The 27,563-nt window shown below is 35.1% G+C and overlaps 1 protein-coding gene and 2 non-coding genes across 3 annotated transcripts in view; 1 reads left to right on the forward strand and 2 right to left on the reverse strand.

Annotated features, from left to right (window-relative positions):
* LOC148285161 (A-type potassium channel modulatory protein DPP6-like) overlaps positions 1-27,563 on the forward strand; it is a gene marked incomplete at its 3' end in the record, with an annotated part of 127,218 nt that overhangs the window by 17,112 nt on the left and 82,543 nt on the right. The gene's annotated exons all lie outside the window — the stretch shown is intronic.
* TRNAP-CGG (transfer RNA proline (anticodon CGG)) lies at positions 20,286-20,357 on the reverse strand. The gene has a single exon. It is a non-coding gene; the product is annotated as a tRNA-Pro (tRNA).
* On the reverse strand, positions 21,147-21,218 carry TRNAP-UGG (transfer RNA proline (anticodon UGG)). The gene has a single exon. It is a non-coding gene; the product is annotated as a tRNA-Pro (tRNA).

Genomic DNA, 27,563 nt, shown 5'->3' on the forward strand with positions numbered 1-27,563 from the left:
CAATTCTCAACTCACTCCTTGATGCGCCTGAACTACTGAGCTCAATAAAATTAAATATCCCAACTAGAAACCTCAGAAAAACTTACTCTTTTATACCGATACACATAGAACTAACTATGGTTTTCATTCCCCTATGCCCAGAATTCTTAGGTCTGCAAACAAAAATACCAGTCTTGATTTCTTTGATAACAAGTTTTCTTCTTTCAAACGATCACTGAATCAAATTCAATTATTAACCCCTCTCTCCCGCTTCCACTCCCACCAAGTCTACTATATACCGTTGTGTCTTTCTACTTTCCTTTATAATAATTTTCCATGTATAAATATGTCCTTAAAAATACCCATTTGGCGGATTTTAAATAAATAAATAAAAAAAGATCAGTTTCATAGTATATTAACAGAAAAATATCTATGAACTACCTCATTGCTGATAAAAATAAATTGGATTTCCTCTTTCTATCGAGTTCCTTTAGGGAAGAATTGCGATTAAAATCAGACCCATTTTGTAATAGAAAAACGATTTTTTATCTTTTCGTTTATCTGTACACAAATCAAGTCCAGGTGACATTACTCTTGATAGGTATATTGCGTTTGAATGTTTAAAAATCCCATGTTAATGTGCGAGTGACAGAACGTTAAATAAATATTCTAGTGTGCCTACTTACACAAACTTAATTTTCTTACTTGGTTCACCGACAGGCACTAACACAGGCTCATTTAACATTCGAATGCACTGTACATAAGAATGTATTCTATTATTTTGATGATGACTCTTCCACTTTCCATAATTTGACCTCTCTCACGAAACGAAGAACTGTTTCTGGCAAGTGCTTCTTATTCAAGATATTGAATAATTTAATGAGAAATTTCAGCCCAACCCGGAATACAATTTTAAAAATGTTTTCGTGTACACGTGAATATTAAAAAAATTTGGAATAGGATGAAATATCTTAAAAATGCACGCAAAAATAAATAAAAAATGTTAAAAATAGTATTCATTTTAAAATCGTAAATAATTACGTCACTCCTTATATCTACGTGTAGTATTTCCGGTTTCCGCTTTAAAGCCCCCGCACCTTGTAAGGAACGTTTTGACCATAGAAAAAAAGAGTATAATTTTCATTATACTCTTTTTTCAACCAAAGATTATGTCAACTTTTTAGGTTTTTCTAAATCGAAACGTTCGTAAAAACAACCATAACATAGAAATGAGCAAATTACGATCAACTAAATGAAGTAATCAACGCAATATTCCATAGATTCTTGTCAGTTTTGTTATTGGCTGGAGAAATACAACTTACCGCGATCAGTGAAAGTAAGAACGCCAACCGTTTCATGACGTCACTACTGAAAAGTGACACACTGATTGCAGTCATTTGGCGCGGTATTTGATAAATGTGACTTTAAAAGATCATATCTTTGAAAATAACGCACGAAAAAAAATGTATACATTTTTGCTTAGTTAAATACTCGTATTCCCTTCTCAAAAACGTTTTCCCTCTCTGTTGAATAAATTTAAATATGAACAACTCCCCAGGGAGAAAATCCAGCCAGTCTGCAAGCATTTGGACATACTCAAACATTGTTGAATTACTACCTGGTAAAAGAAGAAGTATAAAAATTGGAAAATTGTTTTCAGGCGTTGCCTAGTAGGTGTTTTGGTTCAGCCGGATGAATCTCACCAACATCATAAAGGTTTCAGCTCCTTTACTTCACAAAAGTCAACAGATGGAAGAGTTGAGGAAATGTGGATGTTTAAACATGGGCAGAATGGTGAATGTTACACAGTGTGTAAAGTGGCCACTTAAACCAGTCAATGACAGGTCATAAGCCCTGTAAATGCCTAGACTTCCTTATTCCTTTCTCAAAAATGTTTTCCCTCTCTGTTGAAATAAATGGAAACAAAACTTTCTCATTTAAAAATATATGTATTAAAACTACTTTCATTAAATATGTATCACTATCACGTTATTCTCCCGTCTCTATTCTTTATAGCCATTTAAAGGGTAATCTCTTTAACAGAATCCCTCATTTTTCCTATTTTATCCTAATCTTTTATCCTAATCTTTTCTTATCCTTTTCATCCCTCCTAACGCTTTGGAAACGCTTTATTATTTAATTTTACTCTCTCGTATGATATTTAAAAAATATTTTTATATCCTCGCACATATTTTTAATCTGTTTATTAGTATGTTTTCAAAAAGTATTATACAGGGCGTCCCCAACTTATGGGACATGAAGGGGAAGTACCTTAAATATCGTAGATAGTGTATTTTGCTGAAAGAAGACTTTATGTTACTTTTAAAAGTTAGTAATTCTGCATTCATAGATTTTCTAAAAATTACTTGCTTCGTCTGGGAATCGAACCAACTTAAATGTCCAAAAAAAATCACCCTATTTTTATGATGCCAATCGAAAGAATAGCTAAAAAATAATAACTTTGCCTAAGTAACATAGTATTTTAAAAGGAAGGAACAACGTAAAATGATTTGAGTCAAATTTCAAGAAAGTTATTTATTGCCGACGACGGAGTTCGAAAAGTAGCGATATTATCATTCCAAAGATAGCATTGATTATTCGTAAAGAAGTACCAGCTTCATAAATTTTGTTCTTAAATTTGAAAATGGAACAGTGTGAGCGAGCGTTTATTTTTTGGATATTGATCTGTTTAGTCTTAATTCACTTACACAAGTGTTATCGTATTAATTTATTGCGAACGGCATATCAAGTAAGTTTTGATCTAATGGAAGCATATTTTTTGAACGATAAAGATATCTCTAGAAGTTTGCGGTGGTATAGCGTAAAATATCCTGATAGACGAAAACCGTCTCGTAAAGTTTTGAAAAGGCTTGTGGACAATTTGAAAACTCTGGGACGTTTCGATAAACGCCCAAGAGAACCACAGCAAGAAAACCACATGATCAACGACGAAGAACTTGATATTTTCATTTACTTTTCGGCTTTTCCGAAAACATCGGTGAGAGAAGGAGAACTTGAAATTAGAGTTTCGAAAAGTAAAATACACCGTGTATTAAAAAAAACACGGTTTTAAGAGTTATGTTGAAGGACGATTGGTTCAAAAATTACTTCCGGGCGATACAGAAAGGAGAAAAAATTTCTGTCTTGATATCCAGGCACGCTTGCTCGAAGATCCAAATTTTTTGGATAATATTATTTGGACAGACGAATCTAACTTTAGCAATAACGGTATGTATAACCGCAACAATAATCGTATTTGGTCTAAAGAAAATCCCCTACAAGTCACTGAAACGAATAACCAAGTGCGTTTTTCACTCAACTGTTGGTGCGGACTTTTAAAAAACCGGGTTTTCTTAATCCACTTTTACCAAGGAACCTTGAATACAGAAAAGTATTTAGGAATACTTTAAATTTTAAGGGATGAGATAAGAAATCTTTCCGCAGAGGAGCAAGAAAACTTAATTTTCCAACAAGATGGAGCTCCGGCTCATAATAGTCCGAGAGCAGCAGATTTTCTAAATGAATGTTTTCCTACATGGATTGGTACAAATGGACCTATTAGATGGCCGGCCAGATCCCCGGACCTTACACCATTGGATTTCTTCATTTGGGGATACGTGAAAGATATGCTATACAAAAAGCGATACGAGAACTTGGGCGAGTTGCAAACAGAATTGATCCATATCACATCGAGTGTTCACCATAAAATGATAAGAAAATCAACAGGCAGCGGACTCATTAAAAGATTGGCGATTTGCGTAAGACAAGAGGGATCACATTTTGAGCATTTAATCAATTAATTTACAAAAATACTTACTTAATTGACTACGGCACTTTCATGTATGTTTTTAATTTGATTAAAATGATTAATTTCATGTTGTTCCTTTTTTTAAAATACTATGTTACTTAAGCAAAGTTATTATTTTTTAGCTATTCTTTCGATTGGCATCATAAAAGTAGGGTGATTTTTTTTTGACATTTAAGTCGGTTCGATTCCCAGACGAAGCAAGTAATTTTTAGAAAATCTATGAATGCTGAATTACTAACTTTTAAAAGTAACATAAAGTCTTCTTTCAGCAAAATACACTATCTACGATATTTAAGGTACTTCCCCTTCATGTCCCATAAGTTTGGGACGCCCTGTATAGTCGCGAAGAACTTTGATTGGACTCTTAAATTATATTATAATATGAATTACCAATGTACCAATATACTAAGCAACGCCTGAAAATTTTGTTTTTTAAATTTCTTTACTTCTTCATGGACCAGGTGGATTTATCAAAAATATTTTAGGTTTGTCTAAATTTTTGAAGACAAGAACTGGATTCAACTCCTTGGGGAGCTGTTAAAATTTACATATTACAACAGAGATAAAGAACATTTCAAAGAGGGTAAAATAGGATATAAGATAAAGGAGTTGAATCCAGTCCTAGTCTACAAGATTTGGACAAACTCAAAATATTTTTGATATTATAATTAGGTTAAGAGGTACTTGCTATTCTGTCTTATCTGGTAATTTATTTATTTTATTTATTTACTTTCTTCTTCTTCTTCTTCAGCCTTCTGTCCTCCACTGCTGGATATATGCCTCTTCCATATCCTTCCGTTTCATTAGGCCAGTTGCTGCTTGCAGCCAACTTTTACCGTCCACAGCGGCTATGTCGTCGTACCATATTTTTTTAGGTCTTCCGACGCCTCTTTTAGTCTTCCAACGTCTCCATCTTAAAATTTTAGGGGTCCATCTTGTGGGGTCTTGTCTCGCAACATGTTCTGCCAATTGCCATTTCGGTCCTGCTACGCGATCCATGATATCCGCTATTCTGGTTATGTTCCTACTTTCCTCATTTCTTATTCTGTCTCTAAGGGCCTATTCCACCACCTCTGAGTAAGGTCTTGATTTGAACTACTCTTCGAGTAAACCAAAAATCTATTTCACCACCGCCAAGTAGCGTATTCGGCGAGTAAGTGTCTGAGTAAACTTCTCGGAGCTCTTTCCTATGATTAACTGCTAATCATAACCTAGAGAAATAACAAGATGGCGGCAAAACAATTTGACAGCTAGTTAAGATGGTTTGTGTTTCGATTTGTCAATTTGGTAAGCGTTTATTTTTATAAATTGTCTTATGAGACCGAAAGTGGTTGGAATTGGAGCTCCCGTTAAACTCGGCTTCTATAGACTTCCACGCTTAAGCTTTTTCCTTCCATAAAACATTGTCGTTTTTTTTTCTATTACTTTGAGGCGTGAAACTAGATTTATCAATACTTCGCACCCATTTGTACTAAAATTGACACTCCTTACACGCTTACTCTCCATTAAATTACAATTTTAAAACGCGTTGCGGCCTGTAAAGTAATGAACGAATACAACTTAAAATAAAATTCCTCAATAAGTGAAATAATTCATTTCAAAAGTTCTAATGAAAATTATAGGCTTATCATAAAATCTTCTTATTTTAAAACAAAATCTTTAAATTAATATCTATGTCTAAATAATAGTCATATACATAACCCCCCTAAAATAATTATTAAAACTTAAAGTTTTCATCTGAAAGGTAAATAAACAATAACAGCGAACAGCGTTTGTTGAGAGACGTGAGCCTAGACCGTTTAAATGCGACGTTACTCTACGAAGTTCCCGTTTAGCAAATCAGAGGATATTCATGTGTCATGAAAGTGCTGCCCGGTAATCGGGACTTTAATCATCAGATTAATGTTATGTGATGATTAGTTATTCAATATTTTACTCAGAGGTGGTGAAATAGGCCCTTAGTCTTATACCAAGCATAAGTCTTTTTTCCATGGATTTTCTTTTACTTATAAACAGTTCACTACACTATTTTTTGAGATGTAAGTCCCAACTCCACGACCCAAAGTCCTGCGTTGAGTTGAAACGAATAATTAGTTAACACAGGCATACGAGTATATCACCACAAATATTTTATCGGATCAGAAATATAATTATAATCAAAATAAAAAAAAACATGACACATCAATTTGGCAAACATCAAATTCAAACATTTGATTCACATTTACATGGCTGGCGCCGTGGCGCAGTTTGTTAGACGGCCAACTGTGAAACTGGCGTCGCGGGTTCGATTCCTGTCAGTTGCAAGAAAAAATCCAAGAAAGATTTGTTTTTCAATTGGTCTGGGTGTTGTGGAGTATTTTTCGTTACCTGCTTCCATATCCCCTCTCTCCCACCTGTAGAAAGCTTCAAAATAGAGGCTTAGTGGGGTATTCTTTTAAAAAAAAAATTTTAAAATAAAATGAAGAGAAAAAAAAATGGTGGTCACATATTCGGAAAATCATCAAGGAGTTTTCCACTCAAATCCAGTACTTAACTCCTCTTTTGAAAATAGTTTTTGTCCTTGAGAGCTTATACACTCTTCCAAAATATTGAACACTCTCAGAGCAATAATAGAGAGATGTCTTTGAACAAAAGTTGTACGGGTTATGGGTATGACATAATTCGCACCCTGAGAAAATCTTGTACGAACATTTTGCAGAGATCTCTCCTTATTGTTCGGCTGGCTGATTTGTTCTAGAAATGAATAATGCCAAAAATGGCCGCGTCGAGCGCCACACGTGTTGCGAGTCATATGTCAAAAGTACCACCTCAGAAAAAAATAGTCCTTCAGAAATAATATTTGAAATACTGTTTTCAAAATCGAGAATCTTGCAAGAGGAAAAAAATCCCGCCACCGGGTTTAAGATGTTCAAAATATAGTCGACTTATTTGTATGAAAAAATAAGCTGGAGTAATCGGCTAGTTCGTTGGCTCATTGCTGACCCCAGACGCGCTTTATTTACATTTGGAGAAAAATACAAATGGTGGCATTGATTTATAAGAAATAGTAACTATTTGTTTGTTTTTCTGTAAATAAAGTTGCCGTAAAACATTATTATGGATAGTCAAATATAATATTCTTAATCGAACTTTTGCCCTATTTATCGACTATCGTAAAGCGTTTGACTCAGTTGAAAAATGGGCTGTTTTTGAAGCACTTCAAAATGCCCGAGTTGATTCTAGATACATTAGATTAATAAAATTCATTTATGACAACGCTACTATGGATGTGAGGATTAATGAGGACACAAAAACTGATAAAATCAAAATAGAGAAAGGTGTCAGACAAGGGGACACAATATCGCCAAAGCTCTTTACGCTAGCCTTAGAGGATGTATTTAAAAACCTCAATTGGGAAAATAAGGGTGTAAAAATCGATGGCATGTACTTGAGTCACCTCAGATTCGCAGATGATATAGTGGTCATAAATAAAGACATGGATGAACTAGGCGAAATGATTATAGAACTACATGAGGCTTCAAAAAGGATTGGTTTGGAAATGAACATTCATTAAACAAAGATTATGAGTTCAACAGGACGAGACATTTTCATTAACTATAATAAAATCGAAGTGGTTGATGAATATATTTATCTAGGACACAAAGTCAATCTTGGTAAAGATAACCAGATAGAGCAGTTACCAAGAAGAATAGGGCTAAGTTGGGCTGCTTTCGGCAAACTTAAATATATTTTGAAAATAAAAAAGTCCCTATATGATTGAAAAGACAAGTTTGTGAATCGTGCATATTGCCGGTGACAACATACGGACTAGAAACCGTGTCTTTAACACAAAAAAGTAGTTAGAAATTAAAATGCACGCAACGATCCATGAAAAGACAGATGCTCGGTGCATGTCTAAGAGACAAAATAAGAAATGAAGAAATAAGGCGCCGAACCGGAGTCGTGGATATCATGGATCGTGCAGCGAAATTAAAATGGCAGTGGGCAGGACACTTGGCAAGGCAAAATGATGGCAGGTGGACACCCAGAATAATAAAGTGGAGACCGTGGGCAAACAAAAGAAGTGTTGGAAGGCCACAAAAAAGATGGGTCGACGACATTGCCTCTATTGCCGGTAAAACGTGGATGATGAAAGCGGGGGATGGGAAGGAATGGAGACGTTTGGAAGAGGCCTTTACTATATCCAGCAGTGGAGAGAATAAGGCTGCAGAAGAAGAAGAAGAAGAAATATAATATAATGGTAAGCTACGCATAATCGCTTTTATATACGGTTCGCCTCTGCTGGCCTGTAGTGCAGATAGTATATATGTTTAGTTTATAATTAAACCCGTAGATGAAAGGATCTGTGCTTTCGCGCAAACCAGTAGTGATTTACAATAAACTCAAGTGGTTTAATAACAAAGTGTAACATTAATTTTATATTTAGGTAATATTATGTTGTTCCCTATGCACCATCACGACTAGTAAATCCATAAACTCGTATAATATATAAAAAAAAGTTACCAGGAGAACATAAGTAAAACTGGGTGGGAGTAATACGGTCGTGGGAAATTTCTGGCGCTGCTCTACATCCGGCACTATCCCGTTACGGCGAGTTCCGGAAATGACGAGTAAGGCAAATGTTGTTATAATTTAATTAACCCGACTAACCTGTCTCAAGTTTTGCTTTTCATTTTGGATTTCACCGCAGAGCACATTATTTTAGTTATGTTTTATGAGGGGAATTTCAGAGTCCGGGGAAAATAAACAGAGAATCGGTCCGAAACAGACTTTCTCATTACTTTCACAAGGAGAAAATGTATTTATAAAAAGTTTAAAATGTCTAAAAGTAGAGTTTAAAATTAAATAAATTAAGCGTCAACTCAACTCTTAAAGCCCGCTAGGTCAAAAAAATACGAGCCCGGCAGTGGAGGGTCAAATTAGAGCCAGTTTTAAAAATCATATTTTGTGCATTTTTTGTGGGTTTCTCAATATTATTTAATCATCAAAATATGCCCTGAATCAATTAAATAACGTGTAGTGAAGTTTTGTGAACGGTTTTCACCATTTTATTAAAGAAAATGACTTATAAAAAATGCTTTTCACATAATCGATAATTTTCGATAGCACTGGGTCTAATCAGACCCATCTTCAGTAAGTATAAGTGAAAAATACCACTATCTCAACAGGGACGAAGCAAATAACTATTTGATATCTAAAACCGAGATAAATGAAATATTAGGAAACGTGGAATTTTGTCATCTTTTTTGCACCAAAACAGAAAAAAACTATTTGGTCATGCCATGTCTTTCTCGGCCTTCCTCTATTTCTGCATCCATCAACGTTCGCGTCGTAAATTGTTTAGCCGTCGTTTCCCTGTCCATTCGCTCTACATGTCCAAACCAACGTAAAGCTACTTTCTTGATTATAATTAACAAGTTTAGCTAGGTAGAAGTTAAATGGATTTTCTCATTCGCCCAAACCAACACTGAATCATCTGCTCCACAAATGTATAGCTGCTGTTATGTATTTGTTCTTTCATTGTGCGTTTTGTAATATAATTAACATAGATGTACATAAATTAATTATTACTTTTTTTTTTCTTTTTTTTTTGCACCACAACAGGCCAAGAGGCCTAATTACAGTGGTGAATTACATCACAGAGCACCCAGGCTTGAGAAAAATCACATTTTTTATTTTTTTGTGTTCTCACCGGGAATCGAACCGGAACCTTCCGTGCGTGAGTCAAGCGTCGTGACCACTACACCACGGAGGAGAAATTTAAACATAAATACGTAGTGTTTAAAACTGTCCGAACATTTTGTTAATTATCTCTGTTTATTAAGTCTTCTTTGTTTATTCTCACATGTAAAAATATTTTTAAAAAACAAGTATTATATGGTTAAGTATCCTCAGCACGGATAATCCCAGTGAGGTCACATCATTTTTATTACTAATCGTAGTTTATAATGGAAAAAAATAGAATTTTTTTCTTCTTCACGTGTCATGTTGGGTCCCCCCAACGTCGACGACCACTCGGGAGAACGCTTCCTTATCCTGAGCAGTGCGAAACAGCTCCTCCACAGTTCTGATTCCGGTCCATGCTCGGAAGTATTAAAGCCAGGAAAGCTAGGTTCTTACAACCCCTCTACGTCCCCCGATCATCCCCTTCGTGACAAGCCGAAGTACGGCATATTTATCACCTCTCAACACATGGCCGTAATATGATATCTTACGAAGCTTAATGGAGGTGAATAGTAAAAATTAACAATTGAATGCTTCCAATACGTACACAATTATACGTATCAGTAGCATAAAAAATATTTAAAAGTTTTAATTCCCGCGAAAACGGTTCATTGCATTGTCCACGCCCCGAATAGTGATTTGTTTATCACCGCCACGATTTTCAGGGCCAAATATTTCGCGTTTTTGTAAAGACGAATTTTTAACAAATTTCATTTTAAAAGTTATGTATGAAAACATTTCTCCAATACATCCATATTGATTTCCAAAATACAACGAATTTTTCTAAATCCATTTCACATGTTTTTATTCGTATTGTGCCAAGATCGTACGGCCTCGTGGTGTAATGGTCAGCGCGTTTGTCTACCATGCAAGATGTCTCGGGTTCGATTCCCGACATGGTTAATATGAAATATTTATTTAATAGGGTGTTTTCACACTAAAATATTTTATAGTCCCTGGACTGGTACCAGAAGCGTAAGACTGGTCATCTTACCTTCATGTTACAAAAATGATCAAAATACGCTACGATTGGTGTACCAACGCAGTGCCCTATGCACATAAGGCGCGGAAAGGGAATGATTATGATAATGTCAAGATATTTCATTTCTTTTTTTATGACTTAATATTGAGCACAAGTCACTGTAGGGATTTTCATTGCATTTCTTGTCGTGGATAATATTTTTTTACTGTGTTATTTAATTAATTAAACGAAATACCCGATGTGCTGATTTTGGTCATAAAATAAAGTCTACATAATATGGTAAGGTATAATTCAAAAAACACTGATAAAAAATACAGTTTTCGTAAAATTCAAATTCAATGTAAAAAATATGGATTTATTTCAGTCATAAAAAAAGGATCTTCCTTATCTCACGTAGAATATTATGCAAAGGAAAATAAAAAGTAGATCTTCTATGACTATCCCTTTTCCATAAAATTTAAGCGCTTATTTTTTGATATCACAGTGTCCGGTGAATTTGGAAAAAATCTGAATAAGTCTCGGGTCCAAACTGAATAACCATGAGAATAATGTCTTCTTAGGTCTCATGGCTGTTTATCTTTATTTTATTACGGGCAAATAAACATTTTGAAATGTTGATAACATACTTTATTTTAATAAAATAAATATAAACCAACTTTGTTTTTATCCCCTTATTTTTTCTACTGACGTGTTTCAAAGCCACGCGAACTTCTTTATCAAAGTACACTTAACTAATGAATCATATATTTTTTAAAATTATAGTGATTATTTAATATTACATTGATAAATATGGAACTAATAAGTCCAATGTTTTTGTCGTGTTGTTATTTTAAGGCTGTAGTCTGGTAAAACGAACGCAAAATTAGGAAATTATACGATTTTGCCATTTTAAAACGAATGTTTTTTTTCAATCGCGCAATAATAAAAAAATAAAAAACATAAATTTGATAAAGACAATATCTTTTAAAGGTATTTCTGTTAAAAAATATACTTAAAAGTTTTATGTAACTAAAATATAATTATTTTTAGACCGACAAATTACGCCATTTCAAATTTAGACTAAACTTAGGTATCTGGGATCTCAATAGAGACCAAGTATTGAACAAAAATTTTTAGAATAATTTGAAGATAATACATTTAACATAAAAGTGGCCGAGGTCAAGTTTAAATTTTTTGTTTTTGAAAAAAAATACATACAGACATTTTCCTTTATTTCCACTCGTGCTCAACCTGGTAAAAAGAAAGGAAATCATATGATTTTATAACATTAAAGCACCGTTCTCTCAAAATCGCGACATCAATCAGCTTAAATCACACAATTTTTATGATATTTTCTTTAATTCTAGGTTAAATTAAAGCTTAATTATTCGTTTGAAAAATACCAATTAAAATATTTGAGTTTAAACACTTTTTATAGAATGATGTTTTATGTCTTTTTTAAGGACGAATATTTTTTACAATGTTTCTTTGTGTGTGTTGGATTGTTCCAGAGTTTCGGCTACCATTACAGGAGCCATCTTCAGAGTAAACTGTGTTTACACATATGATATTGATATTGATAAAAGTGACCGTGAAAACCTTCGCACCTATTTAATATTTTTGTTGTAAATATATAATTTTTACAATTTGTTTGTAGAAGTTTTTAAATGTTAATATCGGTCATTCGACGCCATTAAAATCTGAAATATAAGAAATATTAACAAATAATTAGTATGTATAAGAGAGTGAAATGATCGTATTGTCCGAGTATGAAAAATTTCAATTTTACGAATTGAACATTTTACCTTAACAAATTCAGTAATAATGAAAAAAGCGATGACAACGGTCATCAATCAGCAGAAGCAAAAAAAGTATTGGATTAAATATTCATTTACACTAACAAATTAATTTAGTGAATTAATTTGTACATACATGTTTTTGGTTGAGTGACGCTCGCCAGGTCTTTCATTATTTTTTTGTAATCCTGTCTACCGTTAAATGCTCGAGTTTTCTTCACCCCCCCCCCCCCAAAAAGGAACGCTCAGTCCCTTTACGTCCGTTTACTATATCTAGGAGCGCAGATAAGTAGAGGAGGTGACGGATGTCGTGTACACAAAAACCTCCATCGGCCATTGTCAAGAAGTGCCTAATGTGTTTGCGTTTCGCGCGTATCATGGTTTCCTGGTAATTTTATCCCCTTTCAATCTGCGTTGCCAAGGCACGTGTTCGCCTTCGTAAAATATTTATTACTCGAAACAAACGATTTTGGGTTATATTGATTGCGGAAAATGCCAGTTGTGTATATTTTCCGTGCACACTAACTTTTAATCCGTTCACACGCGTTCGTGTCAGCGAGTGGTTAAATAATGGACGCAAAAGGTTCAGTGCCATTTCGTGCGGATGTTTTGGTTCCTAGATTTTATGTTATCCTGGTATCGAAAAAGGTCAAACTTGCTTTTAAAACAGTTTTTTCGTTTTAGTAAATAAAATGAACACAAAAGAGCCTGTTTAGCACCCTGAAACAATAATATATAGCGGAACACTTCGTCGAAACATGCCTTTTTTCGCCTTCGAACCAGAGATTCTGCGTAAACCCAGAAACTACAGGGCATGAATAATAAAAAAATGTAAAATAGAATTACACAGACACAAGTAACATAAACAGAGACGACGCCGACGTGGACACGTTACTGATAAGAAGAAAATGGCATTTTAATTGTCTTTCTTCCGCACATCGCTTGCACGGACAGATATTGAACGACGTGTGGCCAGCGAGTGTCGCCTTTAAGTGTAGCTAGTATAGGAGTAACGTGTATATTTATGACACGTCATTGATCAACGCACTTATTTAATTTAGTTTTGTTCAACAGATTTTTATCCGTGTCGATATTACGTTTGCGTATTAGAAAAATTTGAGAAAAATTTTCGGGCCTTTTTGTGGCCTACGCTCCTGATCCCCAATAAATCATATCTGTCCGATCCATTGTAAGAAAACGTTCGCCTACTTCTCTATCAACACAAATAATACACCGACGATCTCCCAGCATCACTTAGTGGACCCTTCCCCGGGATATCCCAAGATTGATTGCTCCAAAACTCGATTCGCAAGGTAGAGAATAAAAAAATCTTGATTTATACTAAACGCGGACATATTTCAACTCTCTTTAGCAACCCGGCTATTGATATAATTTCTAAATAAAATATGTTTTTGGCAATTCATATCATGGAGTATGGAGCAAATGATCGAGCTAGTAAAACATGCAAAATTATTTATTTGACACGGAAATATGTAACGTCACGATCGAACCGTTTAAAAAATCGATTTTGTTTTGCGTATTAGATACATATTTTTCGGAACAACTCGGATCACTAAATTGAAAACAAAACAATCGGCTGTTTAAAGTTCAAGAAATACATTCATAGAAACCCATTATAAAGACGAAATTTATGATCAGAAGACATGCTATGTATTCTAAAACGCCTACAACAAAATGTGTCGAGATCTGTACATTATACAACGCTAAGATAAGAACTATCGACAAAATAAAAAATGGAGTTCTGCGTTATTTGTTCATTTATATACTTACATTAGTTTATTGCACATTATTTGAGACATAAGTCCCAACTCCACGATACTAAAAGTCCTGTGTTGAGATGGGACGAGCAATTAGTTGACACAGACACATATACACAGAGTATATCACCACAAATATAGGATAAGAAACATAAAAAAGAATAAATAAAAAAACATATATATGGCTCATCCATATGGTGAACAGTAAACTCAAACATTTGGAAAATCATCAAGGAGGATCCCAATCAAATCCCTCCTACTAAGACAAAACAAGTCCTTAACTCCTCTCTTGAATTACAATATTTGAGTTTGCCCAAATGTTCGCAGACAAAAGAGTTTTAAGGTATTCTCCATCCCTGTTGTAATTTGTTAATCTTAATGACTCCCGAGGGGGTGAAATCTAGGCTTTTGTCTATGAACATTTGGACAAACTCAAATATTGTAATGAAACCAACTGGTCCAAGAAGAAGTTTAAAAATTGTTTTCAGGCATTGCCTAGTATGTGAAATAATTCAGTCAGATAAATCTCTTTACAACAATAAAGGTTTCAGCTCTTTAACTTCACTAAAATCAACAAATGGAAGAATTGAAGAAATATAGATGTTTAAACATAGGCAAAATGGTGAATGTTACACAGTGTGTAAAGTGGCCACTTAAACCAGCCAATGACAGGTCATAAGCCCTGCAAATGCCTAGACTTCCATATTCCCTTATTTAAGGTATTCTCCATCCCTGTTGTAATTTGTTAATCCTCTCTCGAAAATAGATTTTGTCCTTGAGAGCTTAATACACTCTTCCAAAATATTGAACACTCTCAGTGAGGTGAATGAGAGATGTCTCTGAGCAAAAATCGTACGGGTTTTGGGTATGATATAATTTGTGCTCTAGAAAAACCTCATACGGACATTTTTGCTGAGATTTCTCCGTGTTGGTTTGGAAATGTAGAGAAATTAGACAGCGAAAAAAAGTTTAAAAATGTTTACGACGCAAATGTTGGTGGATGCGAAAATCGAGGAGGACAGAGATAAACATGGCATGACCAAATTCAACAAATACTTGAAAATGGACACGTCAAATTCGGAATTATCGGCGCGCGCGCATGAAAAGATGTATGGATGTAGAGGAAGCAAGATCTGTATGCCAAGGCAGAGTGGTATACCGTTCGTTGCGTGATGAATTTTTGTTTGTTAAATTTTTATAAAGCTTTGAAACATGAAATTGAAATTCTTTTGATATTACACAAAAATTAAATGCTTGAACAAGAGAAATCTGAAATTAGCCTGTTGACCAGAATATATGTATTTTTTAAATAAAACAAACACATTGCAAATGGAAATATTTCAAAAGCGTTTTTTATTACAGTACCTATTTCATTAACCTACAAAGCCTGCGCCTCAATATGTGACCCAATTTGATTTCAGGGTATTAAAATGAAACGCTTGTGCGTAAATGTTTTATTATTGAAATTACACTAAAATTATAGTCTAATCTTAAATTAAATTACAAAAAATATTTGTCGCACACGATCATTCAAAAAAGGTCATTATAAATAATACATTTTTGGACGCAAATTTGGAACAACCAGCAGTGCTATACAGGCTCCTGACGTCACTGCTTTCTGTAAAGATATATTTTGACGGGTCCCTGTGAATATCCTCGCCCTCTAAGCTCAGATCTTTAGAGCCTGATTAGTGTGTGAAAGGTGAGGGTATACATTTTGCTAAATCTCCCCCTCCAACCCCAGATACGTAAAGTCTATAAGGTAGGGGGTGCGCTTTTTAACATCCTAAGGTTAAACCAAACAAACTGTCTTACTCGATGTTTTTTCTCAAGCTAACCCCTTAGGCTCAGGTTGGAATGCTGGTGATTCTTTATTCTTCCTCTTGGTGCTGTCAACCAAAACAGAGTGTCTAGGAGACGGTTTAATCATGAATTAGAGACACTGTATGGTCCGACATTGCACAATTCATAAAAAAAAGAAGATTACAGTGGTTGGGTTATGTGCACAGAGTGAATGATAATCGTACCCCTAAAGGAAGGCAGACGAAACCAATGCAGATCATAAATAAAATGGCTGGATGATGTGGAAAGTAACATGAGAGCAATTGACCTGACAAACTGCAGAAGAGCTGTAGGGTGCAGGGAAGAATGGAGACAGATTCTGGGACAGTTCAAGGCCCACAGCGGCGTAGCACCACTGATGATGGGTGATATATCTCGGGGCAATTAATACAACCAAGTAACTTCAAAATCAGCATTTGTAAGTTACCCACTAAAAACACACGTTTAATACTCTTTCATCAATACTAAAAATAGATAAACTAATACCCAGGTACCTATTTAAATTCAATATTTGAAAATGAATTATTTTATATTCTAGAATTCAATCATAAACAAGTACCCAGGTACCGACTTGCCAATGAAAGGTTACACCATCTTTTTTACGTGTACCCAAACGATTTTAACATGCTTTCATGATACAAACAAGCATTTCGGTTTTGAAATAAATGTCAAGCTCATATCGAAACCCGGCTGGTGGTTGAAGAACGAATAAATATGCGTAGGGCAGGACTAAGTGTTATAATTTTAGAGGGCTTTGGGTGTGTCTATGTATATTAATAGGTCGATGGTTTTATTTAAGAACACCAAACCTGTTTCTATGATTACATAAAAGCATTATTATAAAGTAAAGTTTTGTAAGTATACTTAATAATGTTAAATCTGAAAAGGAAATGCAATCCGACTTTTCTTCATACAAACGCATTTCCTTTTTTTTTTCTGTGGATTATAACTACGAAAGGAGTGTTTTTTTACGCACTATAGATATTTACCATTGGCGTGTTCCTGTTGTTTCGTTTTTAGAAAAAAAAAATACTATGGGAACTAGAACCATCCAAAAACCCGTAAAAAAACACGGTTTTATCTGCTGTCTTTGGGCACACGATATACAAATACAACTATTTTTGAAAAACGCAAAATGTACTGATACAGAAAATTTTATTTTGACACTCTTTTTTTTTGTTTAGTTTTGAGGTTCGGAAAACGGGACAGCCAAACGACGAATGACGAATGTCTATTCTAACAAAAGGTCTGATATGCAGTTGTCTTTTTCGCACAGTATCATTTATCAAAAATTTCTGTCCAATAACAATAATGTATTTTCGATTGTGTTAAATTAATCTATATACGAGTAAGTACTCAAATCGAGCAATAGCAAAGCATTGCCGGGTTCAGCTCGTAATATATATAATCTAATAGACATCCCGTATCCACACAAAGCTGATAACAAAAACAAAAGCGTTATTTTTCTTTGTGAAAAATTGTTCCATTGAGCGTGTGAGTACCAGGGGGGCAGAAACACGAGGCGGTAAAAGCGGAACGGGGAATAAAGGAAGCGACCACTTTGATCCCATCAAGAGACAAGAATAGGTGTGCTTTAACGGCATAGATAAATCTGGATTGCCGGGCTCGGGCGGACAGCCTGTTGCAGCTTACGCTAATATATATATATTTTTTTATTTCGAATACAAACAGATGTACAGGTTAAATTAATTTTTTTTTTGATCATATAAAATGTATACATAGTAGGGCCTGCCATCCAATTATGTGTATTCACTAAATAATACTGTAATAAAGCGACGACGGGTTAAAGTTTTAACTATATAAATAATAAATATACCATATTGTATTAAAATAAGATAAATATTTATTTATTTATTATATATATACGGCCTAAGCCAATTACAACAGTTACATGAAGAAACATAAATGCAAGAAACTGAACAAAAAGAACATAAAACTATTTAGCAAAGACAAACAAGGGCAAAACAATAATAGTATACAATATATTGAAAAAAACGAAAGACCAAAAACTTTGAGCTAAACCATGCCAATCCAACTTCATCCCACAATGTTTAGTCGCGAAGAGATCTACAAAAAGCCGGAAGATCTATCCCAAAAAATTCCAAGTCGTGTGACGAATTGACTAATCTACACATTCTGGACATTGGGGCATAAAAACCAAAGTTGCTCTTAGAAGACTTAATAAATAGCAGATTTTGACTTCTGGTAACACGGTTGGGAACATGAAAAGAAATTGATTGCAACAGAGATGGGACATCACTTAAAGCATTAAGTATTTTGAAAATGCATATAAGGTCCATCTCAGTTCTACATCTCTCCAATGAAGACAGATAAAGAGATCGCTCTATTTCAAAATAGGAATAATTACCCCTTTGTAATCCGAGCAACCATGCCACTTTTCTTAGAAAACGGTGTTGGACAGACTCGATATGGTCAATATGAGTCCTGTAGAATGGAGACCAAATAGGAGAAGCGTATTCTAGATGGGGTCGAACTAGTGAGCAATAAAGAGTTTTGATGGTATTAATATTTTATACCATCAAATAAGGAATATAGATGTCCAAATATAGGCAGAATGGTGTATGTTACACAGTGTGTAAAGTGGCCACTTAAACCAGCCATTGACAGGTCATAAGCCCTGTAGATGCCTAGACTTCTATATTACCTTTTCTTAAATGTTCTTCATCTCTGTTGTAATATGTTAATATAAACAGCTCCCCAGGGAGTTGAATCCACTCCTTGTCTCAAAAAATTTGGACAAACTCAAAATATTGTTGAATTATAGTTTAGTTATATAAAACTTTTAAGTATATTTTTTAATTTTACCTATAAAAATATTGTTTTAATCTAATTTATAATTTTGAAATTTTTATTGTTGCGCGATTTTTAAAAAACATTCGTTTTAAATGGCAAAATCGCATGATTTCCTCATTTTGCGTGCGTTTTACCCGACTACAGCCTTAACTTTGACTCCATTGCTCCGTAAGTGTAGTCTCCCCTCTCGAGGCCAATCACCCATGCTACTTTTCTTAGCAAACGATGTTGCACCGATTCGATATGATTTATCCAGCCTTCATAGAAGGGAGACCAGATCACGGAGGCATATTCTAAAAGAGGACCAACATAAGAAAAGCCTTTTTTTCCTTTTTTTATTGCCATAATACTGGTGTAATGTATCGTTATTAAATTAATTAATTAAATCACACTAAAAAAACTATTTCACAACAAACTCATTTTGGGATATAAACATAGATAAGTAAAGGTATAGTAGTTTTTTTTTTATTTTATTATTTTTTATACGCCTCCACCCGTTTGCGAGTGATTTTGGCTCTTAGAAACAAGAATAAGAAATTTAAAGAATATACGCTTCAGTGAACGACAAAAAAAAAACCCATACCCACGAAAAAATATAATATAATGTGAGGTGGTTAAAATCAGTATGAAAAAGTTATGTGACAATAAAATATTATTACCGTCTAAATTAAACGTAAACATAACATGAAATTTTGGGCCAAAAGTAAAGAGGGACATTCAATTAGACTTTAATATTTAACAAATTCAAATAATTTTATTATTTGTCCTTAAGAATTTAGTCAGAAGTAAATAAGTATCCAAATTATTCTAGTTGAATAAAAATTTTACGTTAAGAGGGAACGTATTATATTCTCCACTAATATTTTGAAGGAATTCGCTTCTTTCGTAGAGGGGACAGTAAAAAAACAGATGATCTAATGTCTCATCGTCCTTTTCACAAAGACACATTGCCGAAGTAAAGACGCCTATTCTCGATAAATGCGAGGCAACGAGACAATCCTATTCTCATTCTTGATATTAAAGAGATGTTCAATTTTGATTGCTTTTCGATTTCAAACCATGGTGTAATGGGGATGGAGCGTTGAATACTCTTATAAAACAACCCAGTCGAGGAATTCTGCCAGAAAATTGTCCTCTCAGATATGATTTTATGAACTATAGTTGGTACACAATCATCAGTAGGACGACTGAAGGAGTGAGGGAGGTATAGTCGTTATCACATACATAGAAGTGACACAGTTTACCAAAGTAAGTATGCTGTTAAAGTGTAGACTGTATGTTTTGAACTGCTAGAATAAAAACGCTGTTTTTCCTTTTGGAAATCTTGATTTTTATCGTATGACTTGTAACTTTACAACTTTTGATTAATTTTTTAGTTATTACTTGTTATAAAAATGATACAATGGTGGCTCAACTTCGCTGGAGCCAATATTAAAATCAAGAAAGAAGAAAGAGAGCTATAATGCCGTCTGCGTTGGCTTTTAAAACCTTTCAATGCGCTCTGAACAAAGGAGCGTATTCGGGGCTACCCAAACAAGAAAACTAATAAAAAAATAAAAACAGGGCTCGTCCGGGATTTGAACCCGGGACCTCTCGCACCCGAAGCGAGAATCATACCCCTAGACCAACGAGCCGACTGATTTCACTGCAACATACAAACAATGCAACACACAAACCATATAACACATTGACCGTCATATTTACTGCATTTTTAATGATGACAAATAATTTTTCAAAGTGCATCAATAGCAATTTTCATTATTCTAAGAACCTTCGATCTTGAGATGTTATTGTTACATTAACAGCTGTAGCTCGATCACAAATAACTTTCAACGTGTCTAAAAACATGCTAAGCATTTGAGCGATCACAATGAACAATAATAAACATGCTTAAGCTATCGCGGTCATAAGTCAACGCGTGTGTAATCTCTCAAGTCAAAGTCAACGCTGGCGAACTGGCGAAAAACAACTGGCAAAAAATCGGCGTTTACTTTAAAAATAATACAACATATTGAATTTCTAAAATAGTAAGAAGTATCTAATACAAAAAAGTGAAAATTAAATTACAATTACTATAGCGACTGCTTTTCTTGACATTTGGCATGCCAACCGCCGCACCGGCTGAATGAAATAAATCGCATGATAAAAAAATAAATAAATAAATAAAAATAGCAGTTTTGGAATATTTTCCTTATTTACATCTGTGAAATTTAAATATTGCGCAGCAATATTATACGTCGCGAAACGTAAATATGTTGACATTTAATATTAAGTGTTCATGGATGTTGCATTGTGATCACGAATACGATAAACAAACATGGCGAGGAATTGTTACCACGTCGCTTATTAGCCGTCGATAGTTATTTTTGTTTGAGCTACTGGAAAAAGGAGCGTATCCGGAGCTACCAAAACAAGAAAAAAAAGGGCTCGTCCGGGATTTGAACCCGGGACCTCTCGCACCCAAAGCGAGAATCATACCCCTAGACCAACGAGCCGACTGATTTCACTGCCACATACAAACAATACAACACAACGACCGTCATATTTACTGCATTTTTAATGATGACAATTAATTTTACAAAGTGCATTGATGGCAATTTTATGAATGAATATAATAATAGTCTCCTAATTATAATATTCATATAACGCGGATTGAATCGGTGCAACGAAAGTTTTTAAAATCGTTAATATTTAGAATCGGATCAAATACTTTCATAATCAACTATTATGATCGTCTAGAGTACTTTCATATCTTTAGTTTAGAATTCAGAAGGATTTTGGCTGGTTTAATATTCTTGCACAAATTAATATCTAACTGTATAGATGCCCATGATATCCTTGCTCAGATAAACCTTAATGTACCTCGCCGTAACTTGCGTACCAATCCTGTCTTTGCTGTGGGAAATTATAAAACGAACATAGGATTCTTTTCCCCTCTGCCAAGGATCCTCAGAACAGTGAACGAAATCTCACTAAACGGTACTGTCGATGTGTTCCTACAGCAAGGGCAGGCATTTAAGAAGCAAGCGGTGTTGTCTCTCCTGACTCGCGATGTCACATGTGCCATTTACGCCGAGATTATGCTATATACATACCTTTTGTTTATTATATACTTTGTTAATTCAAGTAGATTTTAAGATTTTTTTATTTATAAATCATACAACACAAAGTATTTTACACGTATATTACGTTGAATTACATTCCAAGGAGTTAAAACAACTCAATTCGGGACGTAAATAATATTAACATTTAGAAAATAACACATATTGAGAACCATAAAGAAACAAAGCAAGTTTAGCACCTTTATAACTAAATATATCACAAAAATATATACGTCAAAAACCTTTTATTACACAAGCAAAATAAATACATAAAAAAACGCTTTTAAGAATAAAAAAAAGTAGTGAATCTACTAAGGGAGATAAGGTCATTAACATCACATGCCATGCAGATGCTGCCATAGTGATGATAAGAACATATCCATCTCAGTTAGTAAACATCTGGATGCCTAAGAAATGTCGTATAGTACAATGAACACATGATTATTGGAAACATAATTCGGATCTGCAAAACGTGTATCAGATCAAATCATGGTGTATACAACAGAGGCGAGGATAGATAGAGAGAAAATAAAAAATATGAAAATTCAAGTTGAAAAACCAAATAACTGCTCAGAACGTCAGAGATGAAAGTATTAAAGGCAATCGCAGGGAAACCCAAAAGAGGCAGAATCTAGAGTCAAGTAGATTATGGAGAGAATACGTCAATAATTCCATTAATGGACAGCTCCAAAATCCCCTATACCATTTCTCACGAAATCCCGGCTGTTTGCCGTCTGCCTGGAAGACCACCAAGGAGAGGGAAGAACAGCTGAAACTCAAAGTCTCAAGAGTTAGCTAGTTAGTTAGTCAGGAATGTTTAGACTAAGCATTACTCATTAATGCCAATCTATTAAGGCTTACTGCCTGTTGATTGGCTTAAGCAAAACAAAAAGTTCATTATTCGAAGGACCAATGTTTATTTTACACAGAAATATTGTTATTTGTTGGTATTTCTCATGGCTCGTTGGTCGCGCAGCAGAAATTAAAATCTTCGGATTTTGACTGTTTAACTGTTAACTGTTCGTAGGTACCACATCGAGATGTTCTTGTAACGTTAATGGCGGTATTTACAGCCGGTAACGCGGTGTGCACCTTTACGACAAACTAACTAAGTAAATTTTCTGGACTTTAAAGCGTCTTCCTCGCACTTAGGTGGTGTTTTATAGGTTCTAGAACCATCTTAAATTTTAGTTCTTATTCTATGAAATGCGGTACTCCCGGTTTAATATTACATGTCATAAGCGCGGTTTTATTGTTTTTTTATTACAACGGCAAGTGCCAAAATGTCTGTTACGGAACTGTAAAAGTTTTAAAATAATGGAGCCGTAAATCCCAACTGTACAATGAAAACGGAATAGAATTACCGTCTATACGTTATGGTACCGTAGTTGTGAACGAGAACTCGGGTATCCAATTGAAAATTATCGAGGCGTCGAAATGAATTTTTAATTCTTTGAGCGTTTTTAGACCTAGTAAATTTAACCTACACACAGCGCATTCACAACCCACTAACTACCGTACGGATTTAATTAGTAATTTAAATATAAATATTATAGTATATTCGTAGATATGTATTTTATTTTATGTTCTAATCTATACTAATATTGTAAATACTCACCGTTACTTGTGTCCTTATGCTGTCTTTGCTGTGGAAAATTATAAAACCAACATCGGATTGTTTTCCCTTCAGCCAAGGATCCTCAGAACAGTGAACAAAATCTCATTGTCGATGTGTTCCTACAGCAAAAGCAAGCATTTAAGAAGCAAGCGGTGTTGTCTCTCCTGACTCGCGATGACACACTTGCCATGTCCGCCTAGATTATGCTATAATTATACCTTTTGTAAATTTAAATAGATTTTAAGATTTTTTAGATTAAGTGTTATTATGTATACTCATTAATACCAATCTGTCAGGGCTTCCATAAGCCTGTTTAAGTGTAAGCTTTAAAAAATATATTTTTAAAAAAAGAAAAAAATAATGCGAAAGTGTGTTTGTTTGTTTGTGTTTCCTTCACGTCTCAACGGAGCGACTGATTGACATATTTTTTTTTGCACAGGGATAGCCGGAGAGCTGAAAAGTAAATACGATATTTATTTTTCATCATTTCAATTACAATAAAAAATATATATATGATGGTACTCGAAGCAAATTCACAATGGTTTCAATGAACACGCTAACATATTGTGTAAAAAAATAAAAAGTCATTTTAAGAATAAAAAATTTAAAAAAAACATTAAAAGGAATCTTATAATTAAAGAGAAGATAGGTATATCTTTAATTGTAATTATATTAAACAAAAAACTACATAATCTAAATTAAGGAGAAAAAAATGACTTTTTTTAAAAGTTAAAAATAAGAATCCAATAAACATATAATATATGTTCAATAAACTATTGTCATAGGTTCGATTATATAAATAAATAAATAATATGGTAGCGGTATGATTGGCATATTATCATTTACTCCTTTTTCAAATGACCTCTCTCACAATATGTGTTCCTGGTATTTACCGCAAGTTAATTAATTTGTTAGAACGCCCTAATTACGTGAGAATAATTTTCCTTAATCATTCTCTCAATTAAAACAAGGATCTGCGCCGTAACGTTTCGCAGTAATGAATTCCCTTTGTTCCTGGGCTAACCCCAATGAACTACTATAGTCTTAACCCACTATCGATTACAGTACACAAACTCTTGTTACAGAGACCCTTACACTTTACACCCACACTAATTCCTGCTACCCTGGTCGCAATCGATACATTTTATAGATCTGAAATTGACCTTCAAATTGTTTTCCGAAACCGGTTGATAACATCATCATCATCCCAGTACTTTTCAGGATCCTGGACAACTCGTACGTAAATCAATATGTTTCTTTTTTGGGTGATACCGTGTCTGTTGGATTTGTTCCGACGTTTCGGCTACCATTCAGGGTAAACTGAGTATTTTGTAGAAAAAAGGGTTTGTTTAAGTACGAGTAATTTGTACCGTGTCGCAGTCGGCAGTAGGCACATTTCTATTCATTTTAGTAGTATGTGGTGCTGGGAACCATGTTGAGTTTAATTTAAGCCCTGAAATGTGCCTACTGCCAACTGCGACACGGTACAAATTACTCGTACTTAAACACACACTTTTTTCTACAAAACACTAAGTTTGCCCTGAAGATGGCTCCTGCAATGGTAGCCGAAACGTCGGAACAAATCCAACACACACGGTATCACCCAAAAAAAGAAACATATTGATAACAGTGTCTGTGAAAACCTTCGCACACATTCGTACGTAAGTTTTTCGGTGACATGGAGTCCACGCGAGGCGAGATATTTCCTCATGTTGGAGTGGGTTCAGATAAATATTCTGAGGCAACTCTACATGATGGAGTATGTCAGTTTTCCGTGGCTCTTTCCCGCTGCATTCCTCTTGGTATGCTGGGTTCAACAGTTTGCAACTTAGAAGGGATGGCTTGTCACTGACCCATTTTTTTGGGCTGATATGAGGTTACATCGGGAACTCGGCTTTTTTTTATGTTCCTGGAGGATATCTCGGGCAGCGTCCGCATATATTGTTTTACCTTCCGTCTTCCAGAACCAACCTGCTACTGGTTATGCCGATTAGGAGAGCAGTCAGGCAGCTGAACATGATCACTTTGAAAATCGACATCTTAAACTTCAGTGAAACTATCTTTGTTCGGTCAGCTCATTACATTTCAAGTTTTGCACACTGATAACAGAAGGAATGTCGTGGACTTTTTTACTCACTTTTAAATTCTTCCGTTTATGTTTTTTTTATGAAACACTTCACAGTTGTACTGAATCTTATTCTTATAGGTCATTGCTATGCTATATTATGCTTTAAGGTCCTGACGTCACTGCGACCTGTGAAGATCTATTGTGACGGGTCCCCGTGAATAGTTCTCGCTCTTCAAGCCCAGATCTATAAAGGGCCTGGCTATGGCGTGGATGCCGAGAGTTTTCATTTTGCTTAATCTCTCCCTCCAAGCGCGGATCCATATCGGGCTATCAGGTAGGGGGTGAGCTCTTTAAAATCCGCAGGTTTAATCAGCGGTCCCCCGAAGATGAGGCTTTTTATGGTGTAAAGCATCACATTCACAAATAATGTGCGGATGTGTTTCCTCATCTGCACTACAGAACCTACATCTAGGAGTTTCGAAAAAGTTCATTCTAGCGAGGTTTGTTCAATCTGCAGTGCCCTATAAGGGCTCTAGTTAACTTGATTTCGGCTGAGCTTTTTTCATTTGTAGGCAAACCTTTGAGAGTACCTTTTATCAGTTCCTTAGCACGATGCTGACCGGGTACTTTTTGCTAAAGCATTACCTTCAGGTAACAAAAATGACCAAGATACGCAGCGGTTGGTGAACCAATGAGGGCAATGGGCCTATGCACCATTAGGTGCGGAAAGGGGGCATATATTATACGTATCACATTATCAATGGTATAATTTTTCAAAATTTTGCAATTTTAAAAATCCTCTCCGAAATTACACTACCCGCGATATCGCGAATTCAGGTCAGTGTTTCTGACATTTAAAAGTTGAACCCCGTACAATTATAAAAAGGAATTATTTCTGCTCGATAAACGTCAAAACATACGTATCATCGAAAAACGTGTCTACCCCGGGAACTGGGAATCTGATGCTGGTTATCAGAACAACACAAAAACCGGATAATTTATTGATTATTATTATAAGCAAGTGGTCGCATAAACATGTGACGTTGCAAAGTGGGGTTTATTTTTATTAAAACCATTTTTATTAATGTTTTTATGTCATTTCAAGAGACTTTGCTGTAAAATTAAATGCTGTTATTTTTACCACGCATAAAAAAACATTTTTTATATTAAATCTTTAGCACCGAACTTCTTTATTTTCATAATGTCTATAAATCCAGACCACTGTATAAAGCCTAAATAGGTACTCTGTATGCATGGGTTTAAAAATCAATATTGCAAAAACCCATGTACTGTGTAAAACTTCATGCCTTGATGCCCAAAATCCCCTGACTCTGTCGAACCAAGACGTCGACAGGGTCGAGAGTTTCAAATATCTGGAAGTATATGTTACGGAAAATGGCAGCTTTCAAAAAGAGCTGGGAGTGCGGCTAGGAATAGCAGGCGCCTCATTGAATAGTATGAAGGCTGTCTTGAGATCAGATATTTACTTAGTGAAAACCAAATGCCGCCTGTATAACGCCTGCATAACATCCTCTACGGATGCGACTCGTGGCTCCTCACTTGGGCCCAGAACAGCAAAATTCTGAGTTTTGAGAATAGGTGTCTCAGGAGAATCTTGGGTGTGCGGTGGTTTGACTTTGTGGGGAATTATGTAATAAGAAAACGGGCTCAGCAAACTCCGGTGACGACTGCTATCAAGCGAAGGCGATACGTTGGCTCGACCATGTGCTGCGGATACCTCTTGAGAGCCTTAACCACGCTTGCCTACTTTACAAGGCATCCGGTTCTCGACGTCCACTGCTGACTGATCGTCGGCAGTTTGTGTCAGAACTACGGGACGTGAACTTGGCTTGGGAGGATGCATATGAACTGGCAGCCGACAGAAATGCTGGGGGGATTTTTGTGGACAGTATATGCTCCAACTAGGGAGCGGACATGGAATAATGAAATGGAATAAATAATAAAAAAAGCTTTGGATAACGAAAAATTCGTGAAATTTTGGCAAAAACACTGGCGGCCTCCGTGGTGTAGTGGTCAAGATGCTTGCCTCACA

Source organism: Micrasema longulum, unplaced genomic scaffold (genome assembly GCF_059751315.1).
Source record: "Micrasema longulum isolate JH-2025_06_02 unplaced genomic scaffold, ASM5975131v1 h1tg000054l, whole genome shotgun sequence".
Classification (NCBI taxonomy): Eukaryota; Metazoa; Arthropoda; class Insecta; order Trichoptera; family Brachycentridae; genus Micrasema; species Micrasema longulum.